Source organism: Pinus tabuliformis, chromosome 5_2 (assembly GCF_031772625.1).
Source record: "Pinus tabuliformis cultivar Carrire ecotype Pingquan chromosome 5_2, CPIR1, whole genome shotgun sequence".
NCBI lineage: Eukaryota > Viridiplantae > Streptophyta > Pinopsida > Pinales > Pinaceae > Pinus > Pinus tabuliformis.
The window spans coordinates 510,595,493-510,609,146 of NC_142306.1; positions in this window are offsets into that span (position 1 = coordinate 510,595,493).

The following is a 13,654-nucleotide window of genomic DNA, read 5'->3' on the forward strand; positions in this document are numbered from 1 at the left end:
AATTACCACTCCTCAAAATCTAAAGATAGAAGGACATATCAAGAAGAAAAAGGTTCAAGCAGTGAAAGATCACATCGAGCATCAACAACAAGTTCTCCAACTTTTAAAGGATAGCGCCACTTTGGTGCAAAATCAAATGAAACAACAGAAGGAAACGTTGGCAATACTACATGCACTTAAAATATGGCGACCTTACCGAATGGGAAGACTCTTCAAGGATGAGGATGTGGAAGCATTGTTTTGTGCTATTTCTATTATCCAACCAGATTGGATAAACGAAGCAAGGGATGAACGGAAGAAGGACGAAGAAGTATAGTCACTTATTCAAAAGTTGCAAAAGATCCCAATTCAAACAATATTGCTAGAAATTGAAGAGGAAGGAAAAATCATATTGGAACCTAGAGCAGTCATAGAAATAAGAACCCAACAGCTACAAAATCGATCAATTTTAGAGTATGTCATCAAGTGGAAGAACTTACCCGCTGAAGATTCCACATGGGAGGACAAGAATTTTATACAGAAGCATCAAGAACTACTCAAGCGTTGAGGACAACGCTTTTTGAAGGAGAGGGGCATGTTAGGCCCCTATACTACTAGTGTAACCCCTTATTGTTATTAGTACAACCCACTTATTATATTGATGTACCCATGTAGTGCCCATATTGTTACTATTGTGCCACATAGAAGCCCACTATTGTTATTGTTGTGCCCTACAATATTATTGTTATGTAGGCTTTGATTGTATTGGGACCACTTAGACTCCTATATATAGAAAGGAGGTATTTTCATTTGTATCATCCAAGAATTGTTCATTTATGTAATGTAAAGGAGGTTGCCCCCTCGAAGAGGCTGAATTCTAAGGCGTGGATTTATCTTTTCTATCTTTTCTTGAGCTGGTTTCATAACAGTAATATTCCTTCTTTATCAATTTATAATAATTATAAGTTACTTATTTATACATTTATAAAAGAGTATATTAACATAAATTTCTTTTTGAATACTTTAAATATTATAAATTTATATTTATTTAGCTCGATTTTGTTTTTATATTTTAATTTATGACTCTTTTATATATAATTATTTCATCAATCTTACCCATATGGGTTGATGAGAATAGAGTGGGGTGGGGGAGGGGGAGGCTAGGGGCCCCACCTGATGAACGGGAAAGGGGATGTTGCAAAATTGACATGCTATAAGATTATTGAATTTAGTGGGATTACCATGTGAAGGAAGGTTTCTTATGGTGTTAACCAGGTATGAATTTAAGGTGAGGGATGCACCAAGGATCAGGGGTATCATCCTAGGTATTGAAATCAATATGTATCTTGGATTAATTCTACCATTGAACTACCCAATGCATCACGGACAAACAAATCACAGTGATGGCAATTGTAGTGGAGTTGTACAAGTATTTGTGGGGAGCAGGTCAAATAGTAATTATGCATGGGAATTCGCAAAGGGGAGCACAAAGACCCTGGAATTTCAGATATAACAAATCATGAATGGGATAAGCATGGATGATAAACTAGAGAGGAGCTAAATTGTACGGCTCTCTCACCTATAAAGAGACTCATCAAAGATAGAAATGATACACTAGGATGGTTAATGTGCTTCTAGGAAGGGGGTATCTTTTGGAGAAGGTGTTAAAATTTGCAGAACCAATGGCCTATAGATGGAAATATGCTCTAGATGAGAAATATTTGCAGCTCATGACTTAGTAAAGATAAGCAATCTCTACCTAGTATTATCTTTGGAATCCAGAACTCAGTGGATGACTTGACTATGAGTATCACCCTAGTACCGACTCACATGATATGTGGAATGCCTCTGTTTTTTGTTGTCACAAATAACTATTCTACACTCTTAATTGGTAATTCACCCCCTTAACTATGAATTCTTGTGGGAATTGAACCTCCATATTGTTGTTTCCTTTCTTTACACTGGGGTGCATTACACATAGTGGAAAGGAATACGAAATTATATGGAGGTTCAATCACTAGATGATAGTGTTGATAAGAAGAAAAATGTACAAGGTGGAGATGATGTAAGACCCTAGGCTACACTAGGCCTCATCTAAGGTCATCTTACCATGTGCAAGAAGGGGTGGCATCACACTTCTGTGGTTGTCTAGAGCTACCTCTTAATGGGTGGACTTACAGGACTAAGCCATCATGATATTTAGTGGGGTGGTGAGACAGTCATCGACTGCCACATGACAGTAGCACCTTCTAATATAGGATACCCACTCTCAAATATTCTATGTATAAGAAAATGTCAATCAATTTTGAAGACTCCTCTTTAACTAATCTAGGTTATCGATTTACTTGGCATCATGCCACAAAAAAGGTGAAAAACAAGAAGGTACGCTGCATATTATGAATCTCATGCAAGAAGAGGGAACTCATTTCTCTAAGCCAGGGAACGAGGATCGACAACATGATATCATGAGTCGCTACCTCTGCAAGTACAAGAAGGATTCACTCAATCTCAAATGGAAGCATCCACTCAGCGAGCTACCCTCTTAGATGCAACGATGAGGGTAGAATGGCAATCTTAGATTCCAAACACAGATTAAACCCAAAGAAAATCAAGCCAATATATTTAGACAATTAAACTTTATTATCAAACAAAATTGATACTAGCCAGCGTATTGATGGGCAACCAAGAAGCGAAGAGAGAAATGCAGTAGACAATATGGATCGAAGATTGGCCAGAATTGAGCAACACCTTGGGATTCCTCTAGAAATACCCCAACCCCCAGTTGACCAAACAAGTCCAATCTTAGTAGTACGATTAGACTTTATTCCTCGCCCTTAATTGAATGCATACACAAGTTCGTGATCTCTTTTTTGCAAATATTTATGCTTGTAGTTAAATAGGGCAACAACATCATAAGAGCCCGTTTGAGTTTTATTATGCTTTGCTTTTTATGTCACTTATGACTTTACATAAGATATTTTTTTTTGCTATAGTCGGGTCTCCCCGGTAAAATATTGAATTCGGCTATGTAGCCTTCCATTGTAATCCCATGTATAAAAGTTTTCAATGTAATAGAAATTCACTTTAGAAGAATATAAATTTATTATAAAGTTTTCTAATTGATCCATCTTTTATGCATTTATGTAAAAAATATAAATTTATGATATATATTATACTTTTAATATGTATAATTTTATTAATCTATCCAAATATTTATATTTTAATTTTATATAAAGTAATTAAAATTATATATTTAAATATATAAATTTAATGTTTTAAAGAAAATTTTAACGAGTAAAAAAGTTAAATTCAAGTTCCTAATGTTATAATGTAGCCTCCTCACAACAGTTTCGAAATTTTTAAAAATATATTATATAATTATAAAACACAACCACGTGTAACAATTCCAAACCATTAGAACGAGTGAGTGTAAGTAATACAATCTAAAGAATAAGTCGTAAGAAGTCTATCACTCATTGAAATCCTCCACGAGTTTAGAGAATTATAGTTACTATTATAACCCATGTAACCCTCTTCTTAATTTATTCTAACATTTTTCATAACTTGCACCCAACTTTATGTAAAATCCAAGGAGTCTTTATACCTGAATCCTGCAAACGTAATATCAACTTTATGTAAATCCAACGAGTCTTTATAGACCTGAATCCGCCAAACGTGACATCAACTTCAGCGTCGTAAAGTATTAGCTGTATTTGGAGGGCTACATAATGCAGACAGCCACTACTGTCTCTGAAATCTCCCGGCTTTTAATTTCCTCTGTCGTTTTTCTGTACTCTTTCTCACCAATTTTGACTTTGTCTTTCCGCCAGATTTGGCGTTATCGTAAGCCCGTGATGCAATACAAAATGGGCATGGAAGTCAGACAGGTTAGCTGACAATTTTGTCGAATAACAAAGAAATATCTCGTTAATTATTTGTTGCCATTTTGGAGGTATATTTTCCCCACCTAAAGCGATGTCTCGAAATATCGGGCCAGACTAAGGTGGTACTGGGAATTTATCTAGAGGGTTGGTGGGGTCTCATATGTGATAAGAAAAGGATGCGGTCAAAGATCATAAATTATGGATTTTTATAATGACGCCTATAGGAGTCGCTATGTGGGTTTGGTTAAGGATTTTTTTAATTACACCCATAGGCGTTCTTATGTGGGTTTGGTTAGGTACATTGAACTAATCAGAGGGGCAGTTTTTATGTCGTTTTTTTCTCAATAGAAAATTTAAAATTGACACGTGGAAAAAAACCCCTAGTTTGAGAACCGTCGAAATAGCTTCTTCTGTTATTCAACTCAAACCGGAACGATAATTGCACCCATCCTTGTAGGATGGGTTCGGTAGCGGGCTAGATGAAGCCAGCATTCGAGGACCCATGAGCAAGTTCAGAGGCGTCCCCACGCTTGCAACTTCCTTTTCTGAAATCCAGATAGGTGGTTCCGCACCCTTCCAGGAAATGGAATTATACTAGTGGAAAGCTACTTTAAACCCAATAAAGTGCATCTAGAAGAACAAACATTTCTTTAGCAGGATTCTCTAGGAATATACGTTAAGACGGAGGGACGTGGTGGCTACAACCACCTCCTTACACAATATATTTGTGTATGGAAGTCTCACGGTCGATGAGGTGGTGAGCGTGCTTTTGGAACGAGTTCCAGGATTCTCTAGGAATATACGTTAAGACGGAGGGACGTGGTGGCTACAACGACCTCCTTACACAATATATTTGTTTATGGAAGTCTCATGGTCGATGAGGTGGTGAGCGTGCTTTTGGAACGAGTTCCTCCTTTTGCTCCTGTTGTTTTTATTGGATAGTAAGTGTACATGCTAATTTCATGTGCATAAGCAAATAGTGTTTTCTCTTAATAGCTCAACCCAGGCATGCAATCTCCCAAACTATAAGTGTATTTTTTAAGCAATATGACATTCATCTATTTACATACCGATCAAATGAGAATTGAATAATCTATGTTTTTTCTTTCCAATTACGGACTATTAGCCTCCGTGATTGAATGTGTTGATAAAACTTCTCATAAATGAGTTATGCATCGTTTTTTTGTTGCAAAATAGTCATGAATGTAGATGGAAATAATGTAAGTAGTAACTAATTATGTCAGTACAGTTCTAAAAGCCTAGGAAGTGATAATGTGAAATTCACGATTCGATGCAGTTTACATAGGTGTAGGGGCTAATGGAGTGATTGGGGGACTCCATTTTCTACTTAACATTTGTGGGCTTTGAACTCTTTTTAAAGTCTCTAGGTTTATGGTATCCAACTTGGGAGTGCCCTAATTTCTTTAATTTTAATTGGGCAAAGCTCACGGTCAAACAAAACTATTTTCTTATTGGGCACAACGATTCCAACAACTGTCTAGCACCGAGAATGCATTCATAGGTATATTGGGTATTTTCTTTTCCAGTTCCTCCTTTTCGTTTGGATTATTCTGTAATGTTCGTGATTCCAACACAATTCCCTTTGTCTCTGCATTCAGTCCTAGGAGCTATAGTGTCATAGGATCATTTTTAGGCACAAAAGGCATCTGCCAGTAATGGATCATCTTCATCAAGTACTAGTAATGGTAGTGCTTTTGTTCAGCTGTTTGGATGGCCAACGACCGAATGTTACAATTAGTGGAAGTGGTTTGACAACTTTGCAGAAAATGCCCGTAGAGACTAGTGAACAAAAAGAGAAAACAATGTTCACAACTGATGTTTCCTTGCTTGAGTATATAGGGGGGGGTTGGAAGGAACTAGTCAAGGGTGAAATTAAGGTGAATGTTTCTTCCACAGAGACAGGAAAACAAAGGCTTGCAATGAGGTCCAAAGGTAATTATAGATTAGTCCTTAATACCAATTTTTTCCCAGGCATGAAGTTGACCAGTGTGGAGGAGCGACGTATCTGTTTTCCCTGCATCAATAGTGCTAGTGAATCTAAGGCACGACTTTCCACATGTGCACTGAATTTTAGATATATTTCCAAGGTTGAATAGTCCTAGAGAGTTGTAGAAGCGCACAAAGGCAAATGCTCGAATAATTTGAAGGCCCAATAAGGCTTCTAAGGGTTGAAGTTATTTAACATTAACTTCAATTCAAGTCTATCATACATATCTAGTCTAGAGTAGAAGCACCTCAATAGTGACCCTCATTTTGTTATCATATCGTCTTAAGTTCTCCTTTTTCTTAGATGTTATATCATTTAGTTAATTCTTATTAGATACATTAGCTCTTCAAATAGGAGCAACTATCATTTACTTGGTCAAATTCTATCCTGTGAAAGGAGGCGAACTTTGGAAAAGCATGATACTTTTCATGGGTAGTTGGAATCTATTTCAAGACGTTATTCTCAGGAAAACATTCTCTGGATTGGTTTAGAAAACAAAATTTTCAGTTTCAAGTATTCTATGCTGATTTTCTTGTAGGCATGTTTTTTTAATTCATTTTTTGGAGTAAATTCTCATATGAAGGGGCTTTGATATAAAATTTATTATTTACTCTCTAATGAAAGATATTTATACAATAAAGTCTATCTTTTACCAGAGTCAAATTGCTTTTTAGTATCATTAAATAAGAATGAATATGCATTGAAGCATGGAACTAAAGTGCATGAAAATTACAAATGTTACTGAGGCCACTCTTATCTATTAGGGTTTAATATATAGATTTACTTATCACCCAACAATAGTTATATTCTTACCATGGAACTAAAGTGCATGAAAATTACAAATGTTGTTGAAGTCAGTGTTATCTATTAGGGTTTAAGATATAGATTTACTTATCACTCCACAATAGTTATATTCTTACCATGTTTATTGGATTTTGTTGATTTGCACTGTTATTTAGAACCTGTGTTTTCAATATCCGAATTATTGGTGTCCTTAAAGAGTTGGTTGATTTTCATTGTAAGATCTATATATATATATATATATATATATATATATATATATATATTAAATTTACTTAGTAAGTTATGATAGCTTTCATTGACATTGAATTTAGTTAGCTGATTTTATTGTGTCTAGATATTACCATTTTGGGTAATAATGAGAAAATTGGTCTTATGTAGATATCACACACCTTTTTCTCTCTTGGAGAAGAGTTAATTTTCAAACGTGTGGTTCCTTGAAAAGTAATTCTAAGCACTAGTAGCTAATGTATGCTAGTTCAATTCAAGTTATTTTGTTGGCTATGTAGGTTAACTAGGTGTATAAGGGTTGAAATATGACATCTTACCTTGAAAAACATTTTATAATGCACTTTATAAATATCTATATATGGTAGATCATATACACAAATTTTAGAGATACACTAATATTAATCTAACTTAGTTGATCAGTGCATTCCACCTTCAAGATATGTGAATCCATTTTTTCGATCTCTATCCAGTTATTGGCAATATCCATGCAAGAGATGGATTTTGTGCCATATCACATTGTAGGAATTGTGTATTTTAAAAGGAAAAATGGAAAAAATTATCAATTGAAAAAGAGGAGTGGCTTAATAGTGCGAAGTATAAATGCAGAGCATCATCATTATACTCCAAATTGAAGGTTTACTATGTTTTTTCTTGGTGCGAGTCTAGATTATTAGAGGGGCAAAGTTTCTTGTGTTTAGGAATTTTATTTTGAATCCTTTAGAGTGCATATTTGATTCATATTTATGTGCCCCATAATTTTGTCAATGGTTTGAACTGTGTACATGCGAGCTGCCAATTTTAATCCTACGAGCTGTTAGTTTTAATCCTAGACTTGCTTAATTCATGCCCAACTAAATTTTATGCATGTTTGATCTACATTTTCCATGCATAAAAATTTTGATTGGAAGGATTGATATGCATTTTTCTTGTCCCTATGAATTTATGTAAAGGGATTGTTCTGTTCTCATGGCCAACCAATTGATATAGAATATTGTTATAGACAGATACGTGAGAATTATTGCAGTCTAAGTTTTATTTTGTGCTCAACAATCATTATAGAGCTTTGAATTTTTCCTGGCAATTAATGAAGAAGTCAATTTTTTCCCCAGCGAGTTATTACATAGGTTGTGGGCTTTGTCGTTCCTTAATCACATGGAAGACCTAGATGAAGGCCTAGATGAAGTGGATTATGAGACAAGGACCATATCCTTTAGTCCTACTATCAGGTCACATAAGGAGGTGGTGGAGTTATGGAGGCACAATTGGCTTTAAGGATCATCCAAACTTCTGACATCATGGAAAGATTGCAGTTAGTGAAGTACTAGATGGAACACATGGAAGAGAAAATCTATCCTCGGATAGGGCCAAACCTTTAGTGTCCTTGAGAGGAGATCAAACTGAGAAGCAATTTTGTTGATATTTTCTCTTTTTGTTGATGTAGCTATTTTTTCCAAACATTAAAACATATTAAGGACTTATTCCTTATTTTCTTGTGGCAAGTCCAAGAACTGGTCCTGTAAAAAATTGTCTGGTTGGAGTATTTAATTTTTCTCTCATTTTTGTATTTCCCCTTTGTTGATACCTAATCATAGGGATTGGGTGGAAAAATGTAATTAGTGTAAATAAATAATAGAGGAAATGGAGAGTCACCAGGAGATGAAACTGAATAGTCTCTCCCTCTTGTATATAATAATGAACAACCTAAATGAATAATACAATTTCATTTGAGGAGTTACCTCTTGGCCTGACATGGTATCAGAGCTAACTTCTATTTTTATTTTTCCGCATTTTAACTCCTGTCAGTTTCCTACTCTCTACCTCTTTTCTCTGCCAAATCTCCTCATTTAGACAAACTATTTGCATTCAATGTGTTTTTGAATTATCTTCGTGATGACTACAAGGATTGATAAGATTAATAACCCTCATAGAATTGTTTGGAGTGGACTTGCAAACAGTAGTTGAAGGTAGTTGAAGTTGTTGAAGCCTTGGTGCTGAGAGATGGAACATGTGCATTAAAGTACTTAGAGTTGGGTTGAAACCTGGAGGTGTTGCGACGTTTGGTAAGTGCTTTCAATAATCAGAATTCATTATGAAGCAGAAGATTGATGGTCAATGTCATATATGCTAAATGCATGAAGTTTTTAGTTGGTTGAATGATGTTGTATTCTAGAGTGACTGTGTTCACTACTCTACCATTTCCATATGCTATACACTAGAGTGACTGTGTACGCGGCCCCCTCGGCTCCCATAAGTGTATTCACTGTATGCCCTCTCCTTCCATCGCACTGCATTAAACCACCTCTGCTCACTCTTGCATTGAACCTTCAGATTCATCACTCCATAATGTTGCCATAACATACCTCCCTCCCACTCCAGTTTCTAGTATAAACTCCTCTTGACTACATGATAGTGTGATGTGGCATCACACCACTCCACCATACTCGAATACCGCTTAGCTAATACGCTTCATAATAATGCTTGTTTCATTGCTGCTTTTGACTCCCAATTGTTTCATATATAACGCTTGTTTCATTACTACATTTGGCTCCTAATTGTTTCATATATAACATTGTTTCATTGTTGCATTTGGCTACCATGCTATCTGGTATAACTGTATTGGAATGTTATTAATGCTCCTGCGTTTGGCTCCCACGCTATCCCCCATATACCACCTCCCCCAAATTCTCCCTTCCCCATATACCACCTTCCCTAAATATTCCCTCCCCCATATATTACCTCCCCAAAATAATACCTCTTTTTTTAATATATTAGAGTGCAATTTTTAACCACCAGAAGTGCATTTTTTATATATTGGCAATAGGGTACATTTTTTTAAAATGCATTCATTGATATTTATTGTGGGAGTGGTTCTCACTGAGAAGGAGAACTATCCAGAATGGTCGCGGAAAATCAAACACACTCTCATTTTTAATGAGCCGTGGAAAGGAGTGTGTGTTGGTAACGGAGACAAAGAGCCATAATAGCCTACCTTAGAAATGGAATTTGCCATTTGGGGAAATACGAATAGCAAGGCTTATGCATTGATTGCAAAATCAATAAATGAAGAGGTGAGTTGCCATATTTTGCCATTTACAAATGCTTTTGAAGACTTACGAAAACTAAGGAACTCTATGACTCACACTCTGCACTTGAATTTGTTCAACTCATGATTAAATTATTCACCCTTGAATTACAAAATTATGATCCTCTTACTCTTGCATCAGAAGTAAAATCTATTATGCATGATATCAAAGTCACTAATTTTGAACTGGACATTCCTCTAATACCTTTTCTCAAGGCACTTTATCCCACTTACTCAAATTATATTGAGTCATTGCAAGCAAATGGAAACCTAGAAGATATTACCTTTGACTCCCTTGTGAAAAAATTTGTTGAAAGAGAGAAAGCTTTTGGGAAGAAGACAACTCCTCAGTATTTTGAAGAGGTTGTATGTGTTGCACATAGAGAGAAGAATCTTGCTCAAGATTCTTCCAGAGGAAGAGGTGTTCGAAGAGGAAGAGGAATAAATTTCATATGCAGGGGGGTAGACACTCTCAAGGAGAAAAGTCATATTTTCATTGCATACGCTGCAAAAGAGATGGATTACATGATGCATACACATCCAAGTTGCCTTGGGATAGAATTAAGCAAGAAAGAAACCAAACGAAAGGTAAAACTAATGACAAAGGGAAAGGTAAAGCACCTGAATCCGCTCGCTATTTTGTGGCACACTGTAATATTGGAGTAAATGAAGACTTATTTAATGCTTCACTTGCTTCTTAGAAAAATGATTGGTTGCTTGATTCAGGAGAAACTTGCCACATGACTTTCAGAAGAGATTTTTTTGAAGAATTTACTGACAATGTTGATGGAGGAGTATAATTTTCAAATAAATCAAAACCCAAGCCATCAGGGCTTGGCACAATCAGGCTTAAATTGCTTGGTCTTCCAGACATTCTTCTGCATCATGTTTTATATCTCCCACAACTGAGGATAAACTTGTTCTCCTTTGTCCACATCTGCCAGCAAGGACACTCCATTCATATGTTTGATGGCATGCTTGAGGTGAGAAAAGCATCAGACCACTCACTTGTCATCACGGGGATAGAAGAAGAAAGGCTTCACAAGTTGCAGGGTACCTCTGCTCATGCACAAAATTTCTCATACAATTCTCATTATGAAGAAGGTACATTTCCATCAAGTTTCTTATGGTATGCTATATTTGGACACTTAAACTATGACAACCTATACTTGTTGAAGAAAAATGGTGTTATTGGTTTGCCTACAATTCCTAGGGAACTTAAGCAATGTGATGCTTGCATTCTAGGAAAGCATAGAAAATAGTATTTTCATGATTCACATTCTAGAGAACATAGAAAAATTGAACTCATTCATTCAGATTTATGTGGTCAAATGTCTATTCCTTCTGAAAATGGAAATAAATATATGATGACATTTATTGATGACTACACCAGAATGTGTTGGGTTTATTTATTGAAGAACAAATCTGATGCTTTTCAAACATTCAAGAACTTTCATACATGGATTGAAAATGATTCACAATCTCATATTGGCTCTATTCGCACTGATAATGGAAAAGAATACACCTCAAATGAATTTTAAAACTATCTTTGCCAACATGGGATCAAACATCAAACAACTGTGCCTTATATTCCCCAACAGAATGGAGTAGCTGAAAGAATGAATATGACAATCTTAAATATGGTGCGCTCCATGATGTTTTTCAAAAATGTAAAATTGATGTTTTGGGCTGTTGCAGTTCTATGTGCTGTATATGTAAATAATAGATGTCCATCTAATGCTATTAGAAACAAGACTCCTTATGAAATGTGGTATGGGCACATTTCTTCGGTAACGCATCTCAGAGTCTTTGGTTCCACATGTTATGCCTTGATACTAAAGTAACATAGAAACAAACTTGGTGTAAGAAGTCGTCAATGTATCTTCCTGGGTATTCAAACACCTCCAAAGCATACCAACTCTATGATGAATTCAATAAAAAGTTTGTTGTATCTAGAAATGTAATCTTTCTTGAATCATCAAAAAATGACAATGTTGTTGAGCGGTAACTTGATCGCTTGGATAGATTCACAAATGCAAAATCATTTCAAGAATTTGATAATTATATTCCATATCTTGAAGCGAGGATTCCTATACTAGATCAACCTATGGAATATTCTTCTAAAGCACTCTCTCCCCCGTATGAAACTCCAACAATGGATGATACTTTGAGTGATGTGATTGATAGAATTGGGAGACTCAATCTTGATTCAGTCCCAACTAAATCAACAGAGCAGCTTGGACCATCTCAGAAAGGTTCCCCAAAGTGGCTGACAAAGACACTTGAAAGTGTTCATCCTGATGTGGTTGGAAAGATAGGAACTAGAAATTCAACCCGACAAAATGGAGGTGATGTAGATGAATCTGATTCACCTGTTGATATGGATGTTTCTTATGATTGTGAATTGAATTTGTCTATGGATTTTGAACCAACTTCCTTCAAATAAGTTTCTTCCCATCATGAATGGAAAGAAGCAATGTAAAAGGAGTATGATTCCTTGATAAGGAATGGCACTTGGAAGCTAGTTGATCCTCCATTAGGAACCAAACCAACTGGCTGCAAGTGGGTCTACAAGAACAAGTATAAAGCTGATGGCTCACTTAACACAAAGCCAAGCTTATGGAAAAAGGTTTTTCACAGAAGGAAGGGGTCAATTATGAGGAGACTTTTGCCCCCACATCGAAATGGGCTACCATCCGGACACTCTTTGCCCTAGCAACTGAGAACAATTGGAAAGTCCATCAAATGGATGTAAAAACTACTTTCTTGAATTGAGATCTAAAAGAAAATGTGTTTATTTCCCAGCCTGAAGGATTTGCTTTGAAAGGATATGAACATAAAGTATGCAAACTTGTGAAATCCTTTATGGTCCTAAACAAGCACAGCGAGCCTGGTATGAAAAACTAACTGAGTATCTTATAAAACTCAATTTCAAACATTATGATCTTGATGATGCAACTTTGTTTGTCAAGAAGGTTGGAAAAATAGTTGTATATCTTGTGGTATATGTAGATGACCTTTTGATGATAGGGAATGATGAGAGCTACATTGCATCCATAAAGAAGGAATTGAGGAAAGGTTTTGAAATGACTGATTTGGGCTATGTTCATTACTATCTTGGTATTGAAGTAACTCAACATCCAAAGTCCATATCCCTTTCTCAAAAGAAGTACATTGGAGATCTGGTGAACAGGTTTGGCATGACTGAATGCAATCCTCTCATTACTCCAATGGAACAAAACTTAAATCTCACATTCATTGAAGGAAAAGAATTTGAGGATGCAACAAAGTATATACAACTTGTAGGAAGTCTCAACTACCTGACTACTACCAGACTAGACATTTCGTTTGCTGTTGGAATCCTCTCCAGGTTTATGCAAAAGCCTTGTGAGGGACATTGGTCTGCTGCAAAAAGAGTTCTAAAGTACTTGAATGGAACTCAAGACTTTGGACTCAAGTATACACAGGTGGGCAACTTCAACTTGATTGGATACTCTGATTCAAACTTCGATGGAGACAAAGAAACTGGGGTATCTAATCCGGGTTATGCTATGAGTCTTGGATCAGGAGTTATCTCCTGGAGATCATGCAAACAATCAGTTCCTGCAGATTCCACAACAGAGGAAGAATATGTGGCAGCAGCTGAGGTAACAAAAGAAATTCTGTGAC